The sequence below is a fragment of the Artibeus jamaicensis genome, unplaced genomic scaffold, assembly GCF_021234435.1.
Source record: "Artibeus jamaicensis isolate MK-2021 breed Jamaican fruit bat unplaced genomic scaffold, CSHL_Jam_final contig_332, whole genome shotgun sequence".
Classification (NCBI taxonomy): domain Eukaryota; kingdom Metazoa; phylum Chordata; class Mammalia; order Chiroptera; family Phyllostomidae; genus Artibeus; species Artibeus jamaicensis.
The window spans coordinates 35,781,913-35,807,477 of NW_026521788.1; positions in this window are offsets into that span (position 1 = coordinate 35,781,913).

Below are 25,565 nucleotides of genomic sequence, written 5' to 3' on the forward strand. Positions count from 1 at the left end.
CCCACCAACAAAGGATTAGGGACCCCTCTTCTCCACATCTTCTCCAGCACTTGTTTGTTGCTTTGTTTATGATGGCCATTCTGACCGGTGTGAAGTGGTATCTCATTGTGGTTTTAATTTGCATCTCTGATAGCTAGTGATACTGAGCATCTCTTCATGTGTCTCTGGATCCTCTGTATGTTCTCCTTGGAGAAATGTGTGTTCAGGTCCTTTGCCCATTTTTAAATTGGGTTTCTTGTTTTCTTAGAGTGAAGTTGTATGCATTTTTAATATATTTTGGAGATTAACCCTTGTCTGGGGTATTATTGGCAAATATGTTTTCCCATACAGATGGTTCTCATTTTATTGTAATACCATTTTCTTTAGCCATGCAAAAACTTTTTACTTTGATGAGATCCTATTTGTTATTCTCTCCTTTCTGTCCCTTGCTCTAGGGGACATATCAGTGAAAATGTAGCTGTGTAAAATAGCTGAGGTTTTCCTGCCTATGTTTTCCTCTAGGACTTAAATGGTGTCACAGCTTCTATTTAAATCTTTTATCCACCTTGAATTTATTTTGGTGTATGATGTAAGTTGGTGCTCAAGTTTCATTATTTTGCATGTAGCTGTCCAGCTCTCCCAACACCATTTGTTGAAGAGGCTGTTTTTACTTCATTTTATGTTGCTGCCTCCTCTGTCAAATATTAATTGACCATAAAAACTTGGGTTTATTTCTGGGCTCTCTGTTCTGTTCCATTGGTTCATGTGCCTGTTTTTATGCCAGTACCAGGCTGTTTTGATGGCAATGGCCTTGTAATACAGTTTGCTATCAGGTATTGTGATCCCTCCTACTTTGTTCTTTCTCAAATTACAGTAGTTATTTGGGGTCATTTATGGTTCCAAATAAATTTTTAAATTGTTTGTTCTATGTCTGTGAAATATGCCATTTTTACTTTAATAGGTATTGCATTGAATCTGTAAATTGCTTTGGACATTTTGATGATATTAATTCTTCTGATACATGAACACAGTATATGTTTCCATTTGTTTGTATATTCCTTGATTTCTTTCTTCAGTTTTCTGAGTACAGGTCCTTTGCCTCCTTGGTTAGGTTTATTCATAGGTATTTTATTTTTCTTTTTGGTATAACAAATCAGATTTTTTTCTTGATTTCTGTTTTTGCTGTTTCATTGTTGGTATACAAAAATGCCTTTGATTTCTGGATATTGACTTTGCATGCTGCTGTTTTGCCAAATTCATTTATTGGGTAAGCTGTTTTTGTCAGACTCTATAGGATTTTCTATGTACACTCTCATGTCATCTGCAAACAATGACAGTTTTGTTTCCTCCTTTCTGATTTGGATGCCTTTCATTTCCTTTTCTTGTCTGATAACTGTGGCTGAAAGTTCCAAAACTATGTTGAATAGAAGTGGTGGATGTTGACAACCTTGTCTTGTTCTTGATCTTAGTGGGAAAGAATTTAGTTTTTCTTAATGAGTATGATATTGGCTATAGGTATCTCATATATGGCCTTTGTTTTGTTGAGGAATGCTCCACTTTGCTGAGTGTTTTTTATCATAAATGGGTGCTGTGCCTTATCAAATGCTTTTTCCACATTTATTGATATGGTCATGTGATTTTTGTCTTTGCTTTTGTTTAAGTGATGTATTACATTTATTGATTTACCAATGTTGTACTATCCTTGCATCCCTGGGATGACTCCCACTTGGTCATGGTGTATGATCTTTTAAATGCATTGTTGGAAGTGGTTGGCCAATATTTTGTTGAGGATTTTAGTGTGTATGTTCATCAGCGATATTGGCCTGAAGTTTTCTTTCTTTGCTGTGTCTTATCTGATTTTGGGATTAGGATAGTGCTGGCTTCATAAAAATGAGTTTAGGAGTGTTCCATAATTTTAGATTTTTTGGAATAGTCTGTGAAGAATAGGATTTAGCTCTTCCTTAAATTCTTCTAGAATTCTTTGTAGAATTCTCCTATGATACCATCCATTCTGGGGCTTTTGTGTGTTGGGAGTTTTTTTATTACTGCTTCAATTTTGTTTACTGTTATTCATCTGTTCAGGCTTTCGGCTTTTTCTTCAGTGAGTTTTGGAAGATTATATTTTTCAAGAAACGTCCATTTAACCTAGATTTTCAAAGTTCTTGGCATACAGTTCTTCATAGTAACTTCTTACAATCCTTTGTATTTCTGTGATATCAGTTGTAATCTCTCCTCTTTCATTTCTGGTTGTGTTCATTTGGGTTCTCTATCTTTTTTTTCTTGATGAGCCTGATTAGAGGCTTGTTAATTTTTGTTTATCTTCTCAAAGAACCAGCTCATGGAATCATTGATCCTTAGAATTGTGCTTTTAGTCTCTATGTCATTTAATTCTGCTCTGCTCTTGGTTATTTCCTTCCTTCTACTTGCTCTGGGCTGTTCTTGTTTTTCCTTGAGTTCTTGTAGGTGTAGGGTTAAGTTGTTTGTTTGAAATGTTTCTATCTTTTTTAGGTAGGCCTGTGTTGCCATGAACTTCCCTTTCAGGACTGCCTTTGCTGTGTCCAATAAGTTTTGGATTGTTGCGAGTTCATTTTTGTTTGTTTCCAGAAAGTTTTTTTTACTTCTTTTCTAATTTCATTCTTGACCCATTCATTATTTAAAAGCATGCTATTCAATTTCCATGATTTTGAGTGTTTTGGGTTTTTTCCTTGGGGTTGGTTTGTAGTTTCAGTCCCTTATGGTCAGCAAAAATGCTTGATATGATTTTAATTTTTTTGAATTTGTTGAAGCTTGTCTTGTGTCCCACCATGTGATCTATCTTTGAAAATGTTTCATTACATTGAAAAGAATGTGTATTTAGCTTCTTTGGGATTAATGGCTCTCTATATACCAGTTAAATCCATTTCATCTAGGGTATTGTTTAATGCCACAATATCTTTGTTGATATTTTGTGTGGAAGATCTGTCCATTTTTGACAATGAGGTGTTAAAATCCCCTAGTATAATTGCATTGCTGTCAATATCTTTCTTGAAGTCCTCTGAGATTTTCCTTATGTGTTTGGGTGCTCCTATGTTGGGTGCATATATATTTACAATGTTTATGTCTTCTTGGTGGATTCTTCCCTTGAGTATTATGAAGTGACCTTCTTCTGGGTCTCTCTTTATGGCTTTTTTTGAAGTCTATTTTGTCTGATATGAGTATTGCTACCCATGCTTTTTTCCTGTCTGTTTGCTTGGAAAATTTGTTTCTAGCCCTTCACTTTCAGTCTGTGTAGGTATTTTTGTCCTGAGGTGGGTCTCTTGTAGGCAGTATATGTGTGGGTCATGCTTTCCTATCCATTCAGCTATTCTATGTCTTTTGATTGGAGCATTTAATCCATTTACATTTAAGATTATTATTAATAGGCACTTATTCATTACCATTTTTGTACCTGTGTTCTTCTCTCTCTCTCTCTCTCCTTCTCCTTTCCTTAAAGCATTCCCTTTAGCATCTTTTGCAGGGCTTGTTTGGTGGAGGTATATTATTTTAGGCTTGTTTTGTCTGGGAAGCTCTTTATTTAGCCTTCTATCTTGATTGAGAGCCTTGCTGAGTAAAGTAGCCTTGGTTGCAGCCCTCTGGTTCCCATTACTTGGAATATTCCTTGCCATTCTCTTCTGGCTTGAAGCATTTCCCTTGAGAAGTCAGCTGCTAGCCTTATTGGGGCTCCCTTGTATGTTACTTTCTTTTTCTCCCCTGTTGCCTTTAAGATTCTCTCTTTGTCTTGGAATTTTGCCATTTTAATTCTGATGTTTCTTTAAATGGGCCTCTTTGGTTTCCTCTTGATTGGGACTGTCTGTGTTTCCTGGATTTGTGTGACTTTTTCTCTCATCAAATTAGAGAAGTTTTCCATCATTACTTTTTCAAACAGGTTTTTTTATCCCTTGCTCTTCTTCTTCTTCTTCTTCTTCTTCTTCTTCTTCTTCTTCTCCTCCTCCTCCTCCTCCTCCTCCTCCTCCTCCTCCTCCTTCTTCTTCTTCTTCTTCTTCTTCTTCTTCTTCTTCTTCTTCTTCTTCTTCTTCTTCTTCTCCTTCTCCTTCTCCTTCTCCTTCTCCTTCTCCTTCTCCTTCTCCTTCTCCTTCTCCTTCTCCTTCTCCTTCTCCTTCTTCTTCTTCTTCTTCTTCTTCTTCTTCTTCTTCTTCTTCTTCTTCTTCTTCTTCTTCTTGTATTCCTATTATATGGATAGTATTATGTGTCTTGTTGTCCTGTATTTCTCTTAATCCCTCTTCATTTCTTCTGTGCTCATTTTTCTTTTCTTGCTCTTTCTGGGTGTTTTTTTTTTTTTTTTTACTTTGTCCCCCAGCTCTCTGATCTGATCTTCTTCTTCATTCAGCCTCCTTTTGATTCTTTCCACTGTTTTCTTCAGTTCAGAAATAATATTCTTCATTTCATCTTGGCCCTTGTTGATAGTTTCTATTTCCTTTTTCATGTTGATATAGTTTGCAGTGAGTTCATTATAGTTTCCCTATAGTTTTGGTAATGTTCCATGAGCTCACTGAGCTTCCTGATAAGCATTGCTTTGAACTCAGTATCTGATAATTGCTATGCCTGTATTTCATTTAGCATTCTTTCTGAGGCTTCCTCCTTTCCTTTCATTTGGGAATTGTGTCTTTGTCTTCCCATTGTTTGTGAGACTCTTCTTGTTTGCCTCAGCTTCTTAAATTGATCTGTTCCAACTCCCTGGATTTATGGTGTGAACTTCTGTGGTATAATACCTATGAGATTCAGTGATGCAGTGTCTGTGATCTCCTGAGCTCACTGGTCTTGGGCTGTCATTTAAGTTGGCTCTGTGTTTGCCTTTGGGTTTTGATTGTTGTTGGGTCTTTCTTTGGTGGGTCCTTCCCACCATCTGGTTAACTGAGGGTCCCCTGTCCATCACCTCTTGTATTTTGTTGTCCTGGTGTGGGCAGGTTGTGTTGAAGCTGGTTCCTCCATGTATCCAAGATTTTGAGAATTTTCTCTTGCTCATGTTCAGTTGTTTGGTCTGGGTAATTTCTCCACTATTTAGTTGTATTTCCAGATAGGTCCTGCATTGAGGTTAGTGTGGCTTCCACTCCCTCCTTTACCTTCTTCTGTTGTTTTCTCTTGGTGGTTCCTCTTGTTGTTGGTGGTTCTCTTCCAGCAGTTAGCCTAGTGTTCCCAGCTTCCACCTACTCTTTTTTGTGATCAGTTGGAGGGGGGAGGCAAAATGGTTTAAGACAGCAAAAGTGTATTCTATGATATTTACAGTAGCAGTCGGTAGAGAAGAGATAGGAGATCCTTTGGCTGTGTGTAGTGTTAAATGTGATATTCCACCCAACTGGACACTTTTTAGAAAGAATGGAAAGTAGATAAGACCCTTGTTGGGGAGGGAAGAGTGGTGAGTTGGATGTAGAAAGCAGTGAGGTTGTGGGAGGTGAAATTCTGTGGTCAGATGAGAGTAAAGGATCGTAAATAGGTGTAGTGTGTGAGAGAATAGAATTAACCACAACAGTAATAGAGTTCAGGAAGCTGTAAAGTGGGTTGAGGTCTGGGATGGGTGTTGTATAGTATTTATAAGTGTATGGAACAGCTATTATTTACAATAATAATTGAACGACAATTATATGACAGAATCTATGCAATCTGGATAACAAGAATAGGAAGTATAGGACCTTGAATAGTGGGCTAATGGGACACAAGTGATGTGAAGGACAGTAAATTAGCAATGCACTATGAAAGAGAGAACAGGGGAAACCTGTCAAATGATACAATTTAACCAGCCAAGTAAAGAAGACTAAACAGAAAGAAGAAATATACAAAAATACTGTTAAAATAAAAGATGTAAGAATAATGAAAAAAATAATACAAATATGCAATAACTTTCAGGTTCTCTATAATAGCAAAGTGAAATTTGTCTCACTGTCTCAGCTGTTGGGATGACCCCTCTTTGGATCCATCTCTGGTCTTTTCATATTTCCAGGTTTTTTTTTCCCTCTCATTTGTGGATATTAAAAAAAATAAAAGAGAAAAAGAGGTAAAATTGGAAAGAAAAAGAAAGAAGATATAAAAACGAAAAAGAAGGAAAGAGGAAAAAAGGATCTGAAAGATATAAAAATAAAAAAATAAAGAATTATTGTAGAAAAAAATTATTTGCTGGTTTCAAACAAACAGGTTTTGCTGGTCTTGCTGGCTGCAGCAGGCTGAGGGGTGATTGGTTTCATTTTTCTCCATTCCTGATTCACACTTAGCCTGGGGTGCTCATTCTCCCCAGGGCTGGCCAGGTGCCTCTCCTGAAGACTTTTGGTGTGGGATCCAGGCCTTCCTCAGAGTGCACTCTCACCAGGGTTAGGAGTGTGAGCTAGGGGCCTTCTGCTGAGCATACTCTCCCTGGGTGTGGGCGTACGCACTCAGCCAGGCCACTTCCAGTTCCTCAAGTTAGGGTGCATTCTCTTCCCAGGGTTATGAGGGTATTCAGGGCTTTCTGCACCACCTTGGGAGTGCTGCCCATCTGGGTGGGGAGGAGGTTGGAGCAGCTGCTGCAGAATTCCCCAAATAGTGTCTTTTTTCCTACTTTTTCTTTTTGAGAGATTCCTTCACTCAAGCCTGCTGCTCCATATAGAAGCCTGGTCTCTCACACTGCCCAATGCTCCAACCAAACCGGTGACTATCAGGGCCCATGACAGCCCAACTCTCAACTCTCCCCAGCCGGCATCCACAGACTCTGTGGGTGTTCACAGCCCCTGAGTGTTTGCCACTTAGTCTTTATTCCCCTCTTTTCAACTTTGAGCAACCATGTGTCTCACAGTGCTGCTCAAACCTTGTTTGATCAGGGCAGGAGCCATCAACCTGGCTCTCTCCCAAGAACCCTGTGATACATCGGCAGGCACTGGGCCTGGGGCTGCAGCCACCATTGTCCCAGGGACCTTATTGTCCTGAAGCACTCTTCTTACCATGTGGTTTTTCAATGTCTGCTATAATTTTTTTGTCTCCTATCTTCATATATGCTGGGGTACCATTGGCTGTTTGCTCTGTTCCTCTGTAGATCAGCTAGGTTTTTCTCCAGCATGTAGGGGGCAGTGGAATCCACTCCCTCCTACCTAGGTGCCATCTTCCCTCTCCCTCAAATAAATTTTCTGTAGTTATTGATATGACCATGTGTTTTTAATCCTTCGTTTTGTTTAAGTGATGTATCAAATATATGGATTTGTGAGTATTGTACCAACCTTGTATCCATGAGATTAAATCCCACTTGATCATGGTATGCGATCTTTTTGATGCATTGCTAATATTTTGATAATATTTTGTTGATGACTTTAGTATCTATGTTCATCAGGGACATTAGCCTATAATTTTCTTTCTTTGTTGTGTCTTTATCTAGATTTGAAATTAGGATAATGCTGGACTCATAAAAAAGAATTTGGAAGTTCTCCCTCAAAATATTTTTGAATAGTTCAAGAAGGATAGGTGTTAGTAGTCCTTTGAATGACTAGTAAAATTATCCTGTGCAGTCATCTGGTTCAGTATTTTTGTTTGCTATGAGTTTTTTAAAAATTACTGCTTCAGTATCCTTTGTTGTTATTGGTATATTCAGGATATCTGTTTCTTCTTGATTCGGTTTCAGAGGATTGTATCTTTCTAAGAAATTTATCCACTTTGCCCATTTTGCTTAATTTCTTGGCTTATAGTTGTTCATAATATTGTCTTACAATCCTTTGTATTTCTGTGATATCAGTTGTTATCGCTCTTCTTTCATTTCTGATTTTATTTTATTTTTGTTTCTCTTTTTCTTGTTTTTCTTAATGCAAGTCCTTTAACATTTGTTGCAATACTGGTTTGGTGTTAATAAACTCCTTTAGTGTTTTCTTTTCTGGGATGCTCCTTATTTCTCCTTTGATTTTAAATGATACCCTTAATGGGAAAAGTAGCCTTGGTTATAGGTGCTTGCTTTTCATAGCCTTGAATATTTAACACCACTCCCTTCTGGCCTGAAATGTTTCTGTTAAGAAATCAGATGAAAGTTTAATTTGTGCCCCCTGTATGTAACTACTTGCTTTTCTCTTGAAGCTTTTAGGATTCTCTTCTTGTCTTTAAGTCTTGCCATTTTAATTTTGATGTGTCTTTGTGTAGGCCTTTTGTGTCCAACTTCTTTGTGACTCTCTGAGCTTCCTGGACTTGTGCGTCTTTTTGCTTCACTAGATTAGGGAAATTTTCATTAATAATTTCTTCAAATATGTTCTTGGTCCCCTGCTCACTCTCTTTTCCTTCTGGTATCCCCAAGGTGAAGTTGCTGTGATGCTTCATGTTGCCCTAAATGTTATTTAAGCTCTCTTCACTTTTTAAATTCTCTTTCCCTTGTGCTGCTCTGCCTGAGTGTTTTTTCTACTTTGTTTTCCAAATCACTGATTTAATCCTCTGCTTCATCTAGCCTACTATTTATTTCTTCTAGAGTATTATTTAGTTCAGATATTGCATTTTTTTTTCTGACTGGACATTTTTTTGTTTCTATATCTTTTTTCATGCTATTGAGTTCTTATAATTGTTCTCTCTATTTCTTGCCTCTATTTTATCTAGTTGTTCTTCTGAAGAGTTCACTTCTTTTTTCATTTTGGGTCTGTTTCTTTGTCTTTTCCTTTTGGCTGAATTTTTTAATTTGTTTCTATGACTTGAGTAGATCTGTAAAGCACCTTTGCAAGGTGCTACTTGTGACTGGCCCTGGTCAACTTGTTTGGAGTTATTAGAGATCCACAGCATGTGACTCCCTCTCCTGGCTTGGTTGTGTAAAGAAAGAACCAGGCTGCACACCAAGGTTTGCTTTTTATCAGTACCAGGCTGGGGCAGGGTCACCTGAAGTCAGAGTTCCTAGAAATCTGCCTTAGTTGTTAAACAAATCAATGATATACCCTCGAACTGTGTTCAACAGCCCAGCTTAAGCTCCACGAGCAGGGGCAGAGCAATTCCTCTGGAAGGGACTAAGCTTTTCCTCAGGGTGATATGACTTGCAGACAAGTGTTCTACCTGAAAAAGACGGCCTCTGTGGTATGGGGATTGACTCAGCACATGGATCCTGGTGGCTGTTCCTTCAGTTCTCTCCTAGAGCCACCACTCTGAACTCACACATCTCTAGTCCACTCTACCCTCCTTCTGCTGGAACCCAGGTTAAGTGGCAGCAAATGACATTTTCTGCATTGGTCCTTTAAGAGGCTCTCTGCATCTCCAGCCATCTCTCCCTTTTAGACAGAAACTCTGCTTTTCACTGCTATATGTTATTTGGGTTCCTTTCCTGGCTTTAGTACTATACACTGGGAAGCCCAGCTTGTGGTTTAGACCCCACACTTCTCAGGGGAAATCCCCAGCTGTTGGGATATCCCTCTGGCACTTCAGCTGCTCTCTGTGGGAGCCCAGCCAACCCTCTCACACTTCTGAACTCTCTACCAGTCACCTTGTGATGAAGTGGCTTCTTCTATCTGTCCTTGGTTATAAGGTACCTCTCTACTTAGTGTTCGGGTGGTTATTTTGGATGATTTCTTTGCAATTTAGTTGTAATTCGAGATTGGTTCCGGTAGGACATTATTGTAGCTTCTAATTGCTCCTCCTCCATCTTGGGTCTTCCACTGCTTTTATTATTTGAATCCTTTCCCTTTTTGTCTTGATGAGTCTGGTTAAAGGTTTGTTAATTTTATCTGTTAAAACAGCCAGCTTCTGAATTCAATAATCTTTTGAATTATTTCTTTTTTAAGTCTCGATGTCATTTATTTCCACTCTGATCTTGATTATTTCCTTCCTTCTACTTACTCTTGGCTTTGTTTGTTGCTTTTCTAATTTTCTTTTTCTATCTTGGGTTAAATTTTTTACTTGGGATAGGTCTGTAATGGTATGCACTTCTCTTTCAGAACTGCTTTCACTGTGTCCAAAGATTTTGGGTTGTTTTGTGTTCATTTTAATTTGTTTTCAGGTAATTTGTGGTTTCTTACATGATCTTATTGATAATCCATTTATTATTTAATAATTTTAGACTCCATGTATTTGGAAAATTTTTAGTTTTATTTTATTAAGGTTTATTTCTAGTTTCATGCCATTGCGATCCAAGAAAATGCTTGATATGGTTCAACTTTTAAAAATTCATTGAGGCTTATTTTTTTTCTGAGATGTGGTCTATATTTGAGAATGATTTATGTGCACTTGAGAAAAATGTACATTCTGTTGTTTCGGGATGAAATGTTCTATAAAAATCAATTAAATCCATTTGATCCAATGTGTTGTTTAAGGTCATTGTTTCCTTGTTGATTTTTTTTTCTCTAGAAGATCTGTCCATTGGTGACAATGTCATATGAAAATCCCCCACTATGACTGTATTGCTGTTGATCTTGTCCACCAAACTTTTCTTTATATATTTAGTTGCCCCTATATTGGCTGCATATATGTTTACAAGGTTTATATCCTCTTGTTGGATGGATTCCTTTAATATTATGTAGTGACTTTCTTTGTCTCTTGTTACGGCTTTTGTTTTTAATTCTATTTCATCAAATATAAGAATTATTATCTGTGCTTCGTATGTGTGTATTTGCATGGAATACATTTTTTTCATCCCTTCACTTTCAAAGTGTACAAATCTAATTTTTTGAGGTGAGTCTCTCATAGACAGCATATATATGGGTCATGTTTTCTTATCTATTCCTTTGGAGCATTTGATCCATTTACATTTAAGGTTATTATTGATAGGTACTTATTAATTGCCATTTTTTCTTTATGTGTATGCTCCTGTTTCTCTCTAGTACTTCTTATAGCAGTCCCTTTAACATCTCTTGCAATGTTGGTTTAGTAGCAAATCCCTATAGCCTTTCTTTTTTTTGCCTGGGAAGCTCTTTATTTCACCTTCAATTTTAAATAATCACCTACTGGACAGAGTAGTCTAAGTTGTATATTCTTGCTTTTTATTACTTTGAATATTTTGTGCCATTCTATTCTGGCTTGAAGAAATCACCTGACAGCCTTTTTTTTTGAGAAATCAGCTTTATGGGGGCTCCTGGGTAAATAACTAACTGTTTCTGTCTTGCTGCCTTTAAGATTCTCTCTTTGTCTTTAAGTTTGCTATTTTAATTATGATGTGTCTTGGTGTGGGTCTTTTGGGGTTTGTCTTAACAGGATTCTCTGAACTTCTCAAACATGTGTGATGTTTTCCTTCACTAGTTTAGAGAACTTTTCTGTAATTGTATCTACAAATAGCTTTTTTTATCCCTTGCTCTGTTTCTTCTCCTTCTGGTGCCCCATGATGTGAATATTGTTATATTTCATATTGTCCCATAGTTCTTAAGCTATCCTCATTGTTTTTAAATATTGTTTTTGTTGCTCTGACTGTTTTTTTCTGCCTTTTCTTCCAAATCACTAATTTGATCCTCTGCTTCATCTTGCCTGCTTTTAGTTCATTCTAGTGTATTCATCAGCTCAGATATTATATTCTTCAATTCTAACAGAGCTTTATTCATAGTTTCTATGTCCTTTTTAATGTTGATTTAGTTTCCACTAAGTTTCTTGAGTATCCTTATAACCATTACTTTGAACTCTATGTCTGATAAATTTCCTCAATTTCATTTATCTCTTCTTCTTGGGATTCCTCCTCTTCCTTCTTTTGATGGTAGTTTCTTTGTCTCCCCATTTTAGCTGTTTCTTTGTGTTTGTTCCTATGTATTTGATAGGTATGCTCCAACTCCTAGTCTTCATGTAGTCTGAGTCCTGTGCGACCCATTGGTTTCTCCTTGATATCTCCTTGATATCCTGAGCTGGATGCTTTAGGAATTTCTCTTGTGTAAATTACGCGGGCTCTCCTGTTGTAATTGGGTCTTGATTGTTACTGGCTTGTTCGTTGGTGGGATCTCCCCTCTGGGTGGCTAACCGAGAGGTTCAACTACAAGCATGTCTTGCAGACTGCTATACAGGTATTGGCAGATGAAACAGAAAAAAATGACACCAAAAAATAAAACAAAAACAAGCCCCCAAACCCCCCAACACCAATGTCATAATCAACAACAAAAAAGCAAAGAATAGAAATAAGAAAATAGTAAAATAATAAAACAATATGAGAAGACCAAAAGAAAGAAAAATTATTATAAGGTGAGAGAAGGAAAAGAAATAATAAGCATAAGGAATAGAAATAGGAAAACTACAAAAAAGAATAAAAAGAAAATATAAAAGCTTAAGAAAAGGAAATAAGAAAAATATAGAGTAAGAAAAGGGAAGAGTGAAATAAGACATATAAAAATAGGGGGAAAAGAAAAATAGCAGAAAATAAATAATAAAAATGCTATGAAGAAGAAAAATAAAAATAATAAAAAAGAACAAAGTGGATTTCATCTCAGCAGAGTTTAGTGCCTGCCTTTTGGGATCTCTCTTTGGATAGTGCTCTAATGCTGTCTGAAGCTGTTATAAGTCAATGTCAGATACTGTCTACATCTGGTCTTTGGTAGCTTGTTTCAAGTTACAAGAAGGTCACAGTGTGTGGATGCTTTGGCTTGGTTGTATATGGGAATTGCACTGCATTGCTGGCTTTTACCAGCACAGAGCCCAGGAATTGGTCAGCAAATATTTCAAGACACTACAGGATCTGTCTTAGTCTGCCTCTGCCTGCCTGCCTGCCTGCCTGCTTTCATAGTCACTGAAGCATTTCTGAAAGTGCTTCTGGCAGAATTGGGAGGATTGGACCTCTGGATCTCCTTTGGGAAAAGGAGCCATTCAGACTCAGTGAAGACTGTGGATATATTTCTACAACTCAAAGCACACATCTGAGTCTGTCAAGGGGATGGAGCCCCAGTAGGCAAGCAGGTGGGACTTCTGGAGCCCAGAGTTTGGATCTGCCAGAAACTGGGAGGGTGTTTCTATTAGCTCCTCTGTGAGGGCAAGTGCCAGTTAGGTTCCCAGAAAAGTGTAGAAAATGGCTGTGCCCCAAAACCATTCTCTGACACCCACTGAATCTGCCTATTTGCTGTCTCTTCAGCAGGGGTTAAGATGCAAGATGGGAAAAGAAAATAAATAGATACAAGTTTGCTAGAGCAGGATTCCAGAGGGTGGGGTAAGCAATGGTATCCCACAGTGGGGTGATTGTTTTTCCCCCAGTCTGATTCCCCTGGGAGGGGCTTATTCTTAAGAAAAGTGGCTGCTGTGATATCCAGGGGTGACCCAACACAGGTATCCCAGCAACCACTCCCCCACATCCATCCCAAATTCACTTCCCTCCCGAATCTCCTCAGGCAACACCAGCCTGCACCACCCTCCCTTTGCCAGAGCCCCAGGTGAGTGGCTGTGAATGAAAAAACCTGTGGTTTGGTCCTTTAAAAAAAACAAACCAGAAAAAAAGATACCTTTGTCTTCAGCAGGCTCCGTCTCTCCCCAGCAGACAGAAACCTCACTGCCTTTCATCATTGGTGCTATGTGGGTGGCGGATCCTGGCTCTGGGACCCATGCTTGGAAGCCCAGTTTGGTGTTCAGGCTTCACTCCTCTTAAGGGAAAGATCCCATAGCTGCACTAATCCTGTGTAACCCTCAGCCTGCCACCTGTGGACGTGGGCTGACCCCTTTTGCAACTGCACCCTTCCTACCAGTCTTGAGGTGATTTCTGTCCATCCTTGGTTATCTCCTCTTCAGATAGTCTTTGGTTGGTAATTCTGAGTGGCTGTTTTCGTTTTCTGTTTTATTTCTAGTTTGGTTCTGGGGGGAGGTGTGAAAATGAAAATGATCCTCCAACTCCATGGCCATCTTGTGACCCCACCTCCAAAAAACCCACATTTTTAAAATTAAAAACCACCACATATTCAGAAATTAAAAATACACTTTAAACATAGGTCAAAGATAAAATCATAATAAAAATTAGAAAATGATTAGAATAGAAAAATAATACAACTATTAAATATTGAATTTTGTGGGATGAAGAGAAGTGGTCATTCAAACTGATATTAGAAGAAAAAAATCTGTAAACTTAAAATATAGCTTAAAAATTTAAAAGTGAATAGCAGACTAAGAGCAAAAAGAATAGAGAAAAAGAAATATAATGCTAATGCAAAGTTGGGTCTTTTAAAAGATCACATGAAAAATATTCAGAAATATTGGATAAAGGTATAAAGGAAAAAAGCAATATTAAAAATAAAAAGGCATGCATAAATGTGTGACAGAGACAGAAGTGAAATACATAAATGGGACTTGCCTATAAATTTGAAAATCAACATAATATTATCAGAACATATAATTTAACAAAATAGAACCAAGAAGAAATAAAAACCAACCAAATCAAATTAATTGCTAAAAAGAAATCCTCACTCAGAAAACAAAACCCAATGAGAACAACAACAAAAAAGACCAAAGCCATTTTACATATGAATTCTAACAAGCGCTCAAGTAATGGACGATTCTAATAGTATGTATATTCTACTAGGTAATAGGATTTTTTTATAAGAATAAAAATAAAATTATATGATGATCATATAAGAAAGAAAATTGTAGGCCAATCATACTTGTGAAAATACATGGAAAAATCTTAGAATATTTGTTAAATAAATCCATAGTATATCAAAATAATGTATTATGTCTGGAATGAACTATCCATGAAAAACATAGGTGATTTAACATTAGACTATTATTGTATTTTACCCCATTAAACAAATAAGGAGAAAAGAAAATTAATACATAGATATGCACAGTGGTCATGTGTATTCAGTAATAAAAATTTCTAGAAAACTAGAAAGTAATAGTAATAGAAAGAAGCTTCCTGAATCTGATAAAGGGTGTCTATGAACAATATACTTCATATAATGTATTCAATAGTGAAAGTCTAAAACCATTCTCTTTAATAGCAGAAGCAATATAAATAGCTTTAGCTCATTCTGGAGGTCCTAGCCAGTGCAGTGAAATAAGAAAAGAAAAAAATAAAAGTAGAAGAAACCTATTATTTATATGTGATATAAATTCTTGCAGTTGCATGCATGTTTCCCATCAGACTTCCTCTTCCCAGTTAATATCATCTCCATTCACACAGCTGTTCGAGCAAGAAACTCAGACAAGAAATTTTTGCTTTCTTCCTTTATATCATCCCCCCTCCCTCATACCCAACCCATCAAAATTTGTGGAGTTTAACCTCTAAAATACACTCAGACCCCTCACCTTCACTCAACACTCATGGCCACAACTGTGACAAAAATTTCTTTTCACATGGACCATAGCAGTAGCTTTTCAATCGCTATCCTTTGGTAGGTTTTTTTCATCCCTCTTAACTCCTCCCATTGTAGCTTAAGTGATCGTTTAAAAATATAAATACCGTGTCACTCTCCCAGTTAAAATCCTTTGTGGATTTCCATTAATAGGCACAAAAAGCCCTTGAAGAGCTTGCATGATTAGGACCTTACTTCTCCATCCTCATCTCACATTGTTCTCTTTTTTTCTTTTTTAAAGATTATTTATTTATTTATTTTTAGACAGAGGGGAAGGTAGGGAGAAAGAGAGGGAGAGAAACATTAATGTGTGGTTGCCACTCATGCACCCCAGTCATGTGCCACAACTGGGGACCTGGCTCACAACCCAGGCATGTGCCCAGACTGGGAATCGAACCAGCGTCCCTTTGGTTCACGGGCCGGGGCTTAATCTACTAGCCACACCAGCCAGGGCTCCTTCTTTTTTTGTTAATCATTTGTATTGTTACTCTATTATGGCTGTCCCAATTTTTCTCCCTTTGTCCTTTACCCACCCCAATACCACTCCTACAGTCAATTCCCTCAGTTATCTATGTCCATGGGTCATTCATACATGTTCTTTGCCTAGTCCCTACCCCTTCTTTCCACCATTCTCTCCTCATTACCTCCTAGTCGCTTTCGTTCTGTTCCATGTTTCTATGCCTGTGATTCTATTTTGTTTGTTAGTTAATTTTATTTATTAGATCCTCTTATAAGTGAGATCATATGGTATTTGTCTTTTACCAACTGGCTTATTTCACTTAGCATAACATTCTTCTGTTCCATCCTTGCCATTGCAAAATGTAGGAGGAGTTCCTTCTATGTTTCTGCTGCATAATATTCCATTGTGTAAATGTACCACAGTTTTTTGATCCACTCATATACTGATGGGCACTTAGGTTGCTTCCAGCACTTGGCTATTGTAAATAGTACCACTATAAAAACAGGGATGCATAAGTTCTTTTGAATTGGTGACTCAAAATTCTTAGGGTATATTCCCAGCAGTGGAATCACTGGGTCAAAAAGCAGTTCCATTTTTAGCTTTTTAAGGAAATTCCATACTGTTTTCCATAGTGGCTGCATCAGTCTGCATTCCAACCAATAGTGCACTAGGGTTTCCTTTTCTCCACATTCTTGCCAGCACTTATTTGTTGATTTATTAATGATGGCCATTTGGATAGATGTGGTTTTAATTTGCATCTCATCTGATTGAGGTGATATCTCAATGTGGTTTTAATTTGCATCTCTCTGATGCGAGTGATGTTGAGCATCTTCTCATACATCTAGGCCAACATTTGTATGTCCTCAGAGAAGTGTTTATTTAGATCCTTTGTCTATTTTTCATTGGATTGTTTGTCCACCTGGTGTTGAATCATATGAGTTCTTCACATATTTTGGAGATCAAAATCTTGTCTAATGTACCATTGTCAGATATGTTCTCCCATACAGATGATTCCCTTTCCATTTTGATGATCCTTTTTTTAGCCATGCAGAAGCTTATTAGTTTGATGTTGTCCCATTTGTTTATTTTTTCTTTATTTCCCTTAACCTAGGAGATATATGAGCAAAAATGTTGCTACATGGGATATCTGAAGTTTTGCTGCCCTTTTTTTCCACTAGGACTTTTATGGTGTTACAACTTATATTTGAGTCTTTTATCCATTTTGAGTTTATTCTGCTGTATGGTCTGAGTTGGTGGCCTAGTCTCACACTTTTTTGGCCTTTTTAAAAACAAAAATGAAATATCAAAATGGGAAACTTGAGAAAATCCCATTTATATATCAATAAGAAAAAAATGTACCTAGGAATAAATTCAAACAAAAAGGTAAAAGACCTAGACTCAAAAATTATAGAACACTGAAGAAAAAATAAGGAAGACATAAATAAATAGAAACATATGTCATATTTCATGGGTTGGAAGAATTAACATTAAAATGTCCATACTACCCAAAGTATTCTATAGATTCAACACAATTCCTAATAAAATATCAGGTGTATTTTGCAGATCTAGGACAGATATTCCAAAAACTCATATGGAACAAAAAAGACCCCAAATAGTGTCATCAATTTTGAGAAAGAATAAAGTAGGAGGGATCACATACCAGATATCAAACTATACTACAAAGCCACTAAATCAAAACAGTCTGGTACTTGCATAAGAGCAGACAAATAGATCAATGGAACAGAACAGAGAACCCAGAAATAAACCCAAATCTTTATGTCAATAAATAGTTGACAAAGGGGGCATGAGCATACAATGGAGTAAAGATAGCCTGTTCAATAAATGGTGTTGGGAGAACTGAACTGGTGCATGTTGTTTTTCTAGCTTGCTGCTTTCTAGACACACTGAATGGCTGACTCAGATTGTCTTTCACATCTTAGTTTAACATTACTTTTTTTTAAAATTAATTTTATTTAGTTATTTTTCAAGTACAGTTTTTTGTCTATTTTTCCCTTCCCAGCCTCCCCTGCCCCTTGCTCCCCACCTCCTTCCCATTTCCACCCCCCTTAGTTCTTGTCCCTGTGTCTTTCCTATTTGTTCCTCCAAATCCCTCCCCCTTTTTCCCCTTAACTTCCCTTCCTTCTCCCCTCTGGTCACTATCCCCTTGTTCTCTATTTCAGTGTCTTTGTTTTTTTTTCCTGCTTGCTTGTTTGTTTTGTTGTTTAGCTTCCTGTTAAAGGTGAGATCATATGGTATTTGTCCTTCAATGCCTGGCCTATTTCACTCAGCATAATGCTTTCCAGTTCCATCCATGTTGTTGCAAAAGGTAGTAACTCCTTCTTTCTCTCTGCAGCATAGAATTCCATTGTGTATATGTACCACAATTTTTTGATCCATTCATTTACTGATGGGCACCTAGGTTGCTTCCAACTCTTGGCTATTGTAAATTGTGCTGCTATGAACATTGGGGTGCATAGGTTCTTTGATATTGATGTTTTAGGATTCTTAGGATATAATCCCAGCAGTGGAATTGCTGGGTCAAAAGGCAGGTCGATTTTTTATTTTTCTGAGAAAATTCCATACTGTTTTCCATAATGGTTGTACCAGTCTGCAATCCCACCAACAGTGAACTAAGAACCCCTTTTCCCCACAACCTCTCCAACATTTGTTGTTTGTTGCTTTGTTTATGATAGCCATCCTGACTGGTGTAAAGTGGTATCTCATTGTGGTTTTAATTTGCATCTCTCTGATAGCTAACGATATTGAGCATCTCTTCATGTGTCTCTGAATGTTCTGTATGTCCTCCTTGGAGAAGTGTTTGTTCAAGTCCTTTTCCCATTTTTTAATTGGGTTGGGTGTCTTCTTAGAGTGGAGTCTTGTAAGTTCTTTGTATATTTTGGAGATTAAACCTTTGTCTGAGGTATCATTGGCAAATATGTTTTCCCATACAGTTGGTTGTCTTGCTAATTTAATACTGTTTTCTTTAGCCATGCAGAAGCTTTTTATTTTGATGAGATACCATTTGTTTATTCTTTCCTTTACATTCCTTGCTCTAGGGGACATATCAGTAAAAAAGTTGCTGCGTGAAATATCTGAGATTTTCTTGCCAATGTTGTCCTCTAGGACTTTAATGGTGTCACGACTTACATTTAAGTCTTTTATCCACCTTGAATTTATTTTGGTGTATGGTGTAAGTCTGTGCTCAAGTTTCATTTTTTTGCACGTAGCTGTCCAGTTCTCCCAACACCATTTGTTGAAGAGACATTACTTTTTAACAGAGTTCTTTCATTATGTCTGGGTGAAGTAACCACTTTGCCTTCCAGGTACTGTCTTCATTTCTATTTATTGCCTTCATATTAATACTTGCATTTGAAATGTTTTGACAGTTTAATAGTTAAAGTTCAACAACTGTGTGGGTGATGACTCTGTCTTTAAAAGCCAATATGTCCAGGATCTATAATAGTGTCTCACACATTTTAGGTGTTCAATAAATATACATAGAATAAATGAAAGCCATGAGCACAGTTCAATTTTTAGTCATCTCCATGTTCATTGTTTCAGGAGAATTTAGAAAATAGTAGACCAAGATGTGAAGGGAATCTTATGACATATAGTAATATGTTCAATTGCCTAATAAACTAAAAGTCGCATAAAATCTCTTTTATGCTTAGAGAGTAGCTTATAAAGGTAGTTCTGTAATTAGTGCATCCAAGAACATTACCCCCAGCATCTCAGGTACCCAAGGATTTACACCTTTAAAGTCCTGCTGGCCACCTTCTCCAACTAGAATTGCTGATGAGAACAAGCTGATTGGAGTCTGATTGCCTCCTTGTCTCTGGACAGAGTTCAGGGTCTCCATTTGATTAAAAGAGGCCACACAGATGCTACTGCTGAGGGTCACATTTGACATTACTTATTTACATTCTTTTCCAGTGGTGATCTACCACATAATTCAGTAGACAAAACTTTGAATTTGACAGATTCAGATTAAATCCAGTTTTTCCTGTTCACTTTCTTGGCATCTCTGAGTTCCAGTTTCCTCATTTGTAACATGCCAATAGTAATATTTATATGGTGTTTGTGAAGATTAAAAGAAATAAAAAGTGCAAAGTGTCTAAAAGAGTATCTGGCACAAAATTGGAATTAAATTGCTAGGAATTATGTAAAACTAATTTCACAATTTTTAGAATCTAAGAGTATTCTGTCAACACTAGCCCACTTCCTTTGCTTCTGTTTGTATTCACCAGAAAGGAAAAGTTCTCCCTCTCTGTGCTGTCTTATGGTTTTTCCCCACAATTCTCTCTTTGCCCTTGTCCATCTTGCTCTTGTCTAGGGAAGCTGTGTGGGCCACACTTCTGGTCCCCTTGTCTTCTGCTGGAAGCTGACATGAAACACTGGCAGGAGTAAAAGAGGGAAACATAGTCCTCAGCTCCTCTCCTTGCAGGCCTGCCAGCTGGGTCTTTTCCCTCGTCCACAGATCTTAGTTCTGATAGTAGGACTTCTGCAGGCTGTGCTTTCTGTCTCTGTACTGCTATAACTGCCTTTTTCCATTGCTGCTTCAGGCTTAAGGACAGTAATTCTACTTACTCAATATACTGTTTTCTTTAGTTATTTCCCTGGATCCTGTACACACCCTTGTCAATAGTCCTTCTATTAAGTGCTCTGTGGAGTTTTCTGATTTGGGCATGTTGTTTGTTTCTGGCAGAATTGGGGTAATGTAATTTCTCCAAAAAGCCAATTGTGTAGTCTCATACCTACTTCTACACTCTGGTATGAACACACATATGCACACACATGTATGTTAGTCATGTGTTCATTTTTACTACTTCCCCTTGTGGAACACACTGAGTCCTCTACTGCCACTCCCTAGATGTACTCATTTGGCCCACTGCAGCCACCAGCTAACCTGACTGTAGTCCAGGAGGCTCTCTGCCATTGACATCCCCATGTAAGGCTGGACTCTGCTTTCCAGTTATGTCTCCCATTTGCTATTTAATACAGGTCCTATTTGGAGCAGGTACTTATAGCTTTCAGCCTCCTTGATCTGGGGACAACATCTATGTTGTGTATCTCTGACATTTGAGGGATAAGATATAAGCCATTCCCTGAGCTGAAACTCTCTTATGGATCTATTTCCTTTTTGTCTGCTATTCTGCCTGGATGTGGAGCAAAGGTTTTGCTCACCTGCTGGCTGCTTGCACAGTTGCCAGGTCTTACAGCCATTGGTGCCAGCTGGCTGCAATAGACAGTGAATGGTAAAGAGGCTGGAATGGGGATACTCAGTCTGACTTTCTTGAACTGATGGTGGTATCTAATAAGGCTAGATATTTAATGCTATTATTAATAAATCCTGTATCCATCCAAAGGCAGCTCTAATGATTCAGCTAAAAAAGCATTATTCATAGTTATTTATAGATTCAAATTTGCTGATTATTTTAACTTGAAAAATTTTAAATAGACTTAAAACATTTTTATTACTATCTAGACATAATTCTAACCTCTAAAGAAGAGTAAAAGAATAGCATGTACATTCTCTGGCTTTACTTTTTTGTCTGGCGTTTTTCTAAGTCTCGAGTCTAAACTCTATATACTTCTTTCTAAACTGCTGAAGCTACAGTCATACACAGTTTCTTCCCATGCCCACACTCACTCACCATAACATGGGTATAGAATGAATGTTGTAACTTACTGCTTTTTAAATTTATTTTTGTCTTCGATAGGAATGCTACACTGATAAATCAGAAAAACATAGTAGACAAATGGGACATTTGACATGGTCTTTATGGGCCTTTTGGAGAAATAAAACTGGGCTCAAATTATGGTTAGTTGCATTATAACTGGTAACCCAGTGTTATCCAAAGGCCATTCATTAAATAGTATATTTCAATGCTGAAGGAAGCCCTGAGAAACTGACCCAAGTATTTTCCTCTTTCTCCTTTTCTGTTCCAAACTTTATTACAAAATTGAATAAAGCCTTAACAGGACTATTTAGAAATATTACCTATGATATACTATGAGGGATAGAAAATATTGGGGTGATAAAAATAGGATGTAGATATCCTCAGTTGAAAGTAATAATAGACTGAAACTTACAAGAAGAAATACTTTAAAAAAATCAGTTGTGAGCACACAAACTTACAGATACATACACACACAGACAACTTCTAACAGCGAGGCAAAATCTGATGAGGATTTTCACTAACCCCCAAATAAAAACTATTTGAAAGACCTCCTATCCAAGTTTGGTGAATGTAACATGTTGGTAAAAAGATAATATTCTTTATATCATGTCTACTGTCTGCCTCCTCACTCTTATCTTGGGATTGACAAAACTTGAGAACATCTTAGCAATCACTATTAATTTTCTGTAAGGGGGCTAATTCCATGCGGTCTGAGAATCAAAATTTATTGCCTCCCTTTTACACTTTTTCTACATCAGAGACCTTAAGCCTACATGGCTTCAGGGTGCAAGAAGGCAATATATTGAGTGAAGGAAGGGTGTTGGGAAGGTAGAAACAATAAGTGAGCTAAAGATGTTTGAGAATTAATAGTCCTTGTCCAAGTCTGACAACTACCACTCACCTCCAATTATCACTAGTTTTGATTAAGAGCACATCGTTATCAGATAATCCCTTCTTTTAGTTTAAGTTAAATCTCTTAATTATTAAATGTTAGTAATATATTTATGTTTCTTGTTTGTTATTTTGGTAAAATATACATAATATAAAATTTATCATTTTAACTATTTTCAAGTGTACAGAGTCCAGTGATGTTAAATTGTTCAACAGTAACTGTCACCCATCTCTAGAATTTGTTCATTCTCCAACTGAAACTCTACCCAGAAAACAATAATTCCTCATTTTCTCCTTTCTTCTAGGTCCAGGCAACCACTATTCTACTTTCTATCTCTAAATTTGACTGATCTAAAAATCCCATATAAGTGGAATCATATAATATTTGTCATTTTTGTGTCTTAAATACTTCACTTAGTACAATGTCTTTAATGATCCTTACTATAACATGTATCAGAATTTTATTCTTTAAAAAATTTTTAAATGTTTTTTTGTGGTAAAATATACATAACATAAAATTTACCATCTTAACTATTTTAAGTGTATAATTCAGTAGTGTTAAGTAAATTTACGTTGTTGTACAACCAATCTTCAGAACTTTTTCATCTTGAAAAATTGAAACTCCATATCCATTAAATAAAAATTTCCAATTTCTGGTCCACACCCTCTAGTCTCTGGCAATCACCATTCTACTTTGTGTTTCCATGAGTTTTACTACTCTAGATTTCTCATACAAGAGGAATTATACAGTATTTGTCTTGGTGCAACTGGCTTATTTTACTAAGTATATGTCTTCAAAGTTCATTAATATTGGATCATATATCAGTATTTCCTTCCTTTTTAAGACTGAATAATATTATATTTTATGTATATAACACATAGATTATATCTGTTCATCCATCGATGGACATTTGTGTTCCTTTCACCTTTTGGCTATTATGAATAATGCCACTATGAACACAAGTATACAAGTATTTGTTCAAGTCCCTGATTTAATTCTTTTCAGTATATGCCCAGAGGTAGAATTGCTGGATCATATTGTTTTTTTTTGTTTTTTAGGAACTGCAATTTTTTTCTCCACAGCAGCTGCAACATCGTAAATTTCCACTAACAGTGCACAATGATTCCAATTTATCTGTATCCTTACTAACTTGTTATTTTCTGTTTTTTAAAAAAATAATAGCCAGTCTAGTGTAAATGAACTATTATATAATTGTGGTTTGATTTGCATTTTTATAATGATTAGTGATGTTGAATATGTTTTCACTTACCATTTGTATATCTTGGGAGAAATGGCTAATCAAGCCCTTTGCTCATTTTAAATTGAGTTGAATTTTAGTTGAGTTGTAGGAATTCTTTAAATATTCTGGATGTTAATTTCTTATTAGATACAGGATTTGCAAATATTTCTCCTATTCTATGGGTTACCTTTTCAGTCTGTTGATAGTGTCCTTTGATACACTCAAGTCTTTAATTTTTATAAAAGACAGTTAATCTGATTTTTCTTTTCTTACTTATGTTTTTGATGTCATATCTAAGTAATCATTGCCAAATTCAATGTCATGAAGCTTTCCTTCTATATTTTCTTCTAATAGTTTTATAGTTTTAGCTCTTAGGCTTAGGTCTTTGATTTTGAATTAATTTTTATTATATGGTGTAAGATAAGCATCCAAATTTATTCTTTTGCATGCAGATACCCAGTTTTCCTACCATTATTTGTTGAAAAGACTGTTCTTTATTAAAGAGTTTTGACACCCTTGTTGAAAATCATTTGATCATTATATGCAAAAGTTCATTTTTAGGCTTTCTGTTCTATTTTATTAGTTTATATGTCTGTCTTTATGGTAATACTATACTGATTTAATTATTGTGCTTTGCAGTAAGTTTTAAAATCAAGAAGTGTGGGAATGCAAACTTCATTATTTTTCAAGATCAGCTATTTGGGGTCCCTGGTGATGCCATACAAACTTTGGGATAGATTTTTCTATTTTTGAATAAAAGTCTTTGGGATTTTGATAAGAATTACATTGAATCTGTAGACCACTTGGGCAGTATTCATATATCAACAATATTATCAATTTATTTTTAAAGCACTGGAGGTCTAAACAAAACTCACCCATGATCGATGTGACCTCTGTTCCTTAGTGACTTAGTGAAAGCAAATTTCAGAAAGCGATTATGTAGAAAGTGGCGGTGAAGATGTCTACAGTAACACATTACCTCCTGGAAGGTGAAGATTCCTGCATTTTGTTATTTAGATTATCTGAAAGACAGAAGAGATTAATGTAATAAAACAAAACTATAACAGCTGAATGGTTTTTGGCAAATGAAAACTAAAGAATTGAGCTAAGCTATATCCATCAACCTAGCCCTAAATTGTACTCCAGAGAGACAGTTTTCATCCTACAGGTGAGCAGAAAACAAGTCAAAGGCTATTTATACATTTTGTCTGTTTGCGTGCAATAAACCTATGTAGGGAAGTCAGAAAATGAAGAGTAATCAGTCATGTAATTAATTACCCCAAAGCAAAATTAATAGAAGTGATAAACACATGTAAAGAAGAAAACAAAATGAAACAAAACAAATTACATTAAAAATGAAGCTCTTAAAAGAAGTCTTTATGAAAAACACCCATGTGTGTGTATATTATAATAATAATAATAATAATAACAACTATTATTATGAAAGAAAAACTAGCCAAAATAATACTAATTATTATTATTAAAGAAAAAAACTAGCCAAAAAATAACAGTAGGTTCCACAAAGAAACAAGGCCCAGGCTACCATGATTCTCTTACACATTAATAAAAGCCAAAAACAATGGAACAATTTCTATGAAGACTGAAGTAAAAAGAGTTTTTATCTAGGAACTTTAAACCAAATCAAGTTCTCTGTCACGAAGGAAAGTAGCAGAAAGAGATTTTAGATATGAAAGATTAAGAAGCCATATATATATATATATATATATATATATATATATATATATATATATATAATTTCATGAAAGTGTTCTTAAAGACGTACCCCAGCAACTTAACGATGAAGCAAACAGAATAACTAAAGATGGAAAAGTCAGAAAGTAATAGAATAAAAGTACTGGAGGCACATCTGAATTGGACCAAAACCAACTGGCTGCCAACAGGAATCATCACACAGCCATGGAGAATGTATAATTTGAGGAAAATGGGCTCAGTGCCCTCTGTAAAATTTTTAGAATTCTCCAGTGAAAGAATGATATGCTGTTTTATACAATGCTTTTATGAGAAGTTGGGGTTCATGCTTATATGACTGTACAATAAGCCAGAGATTGATATGGCAGAAAGATGAGTAGAATTAATTTTCTTATTTGTGTCACAAGTATATTAATTA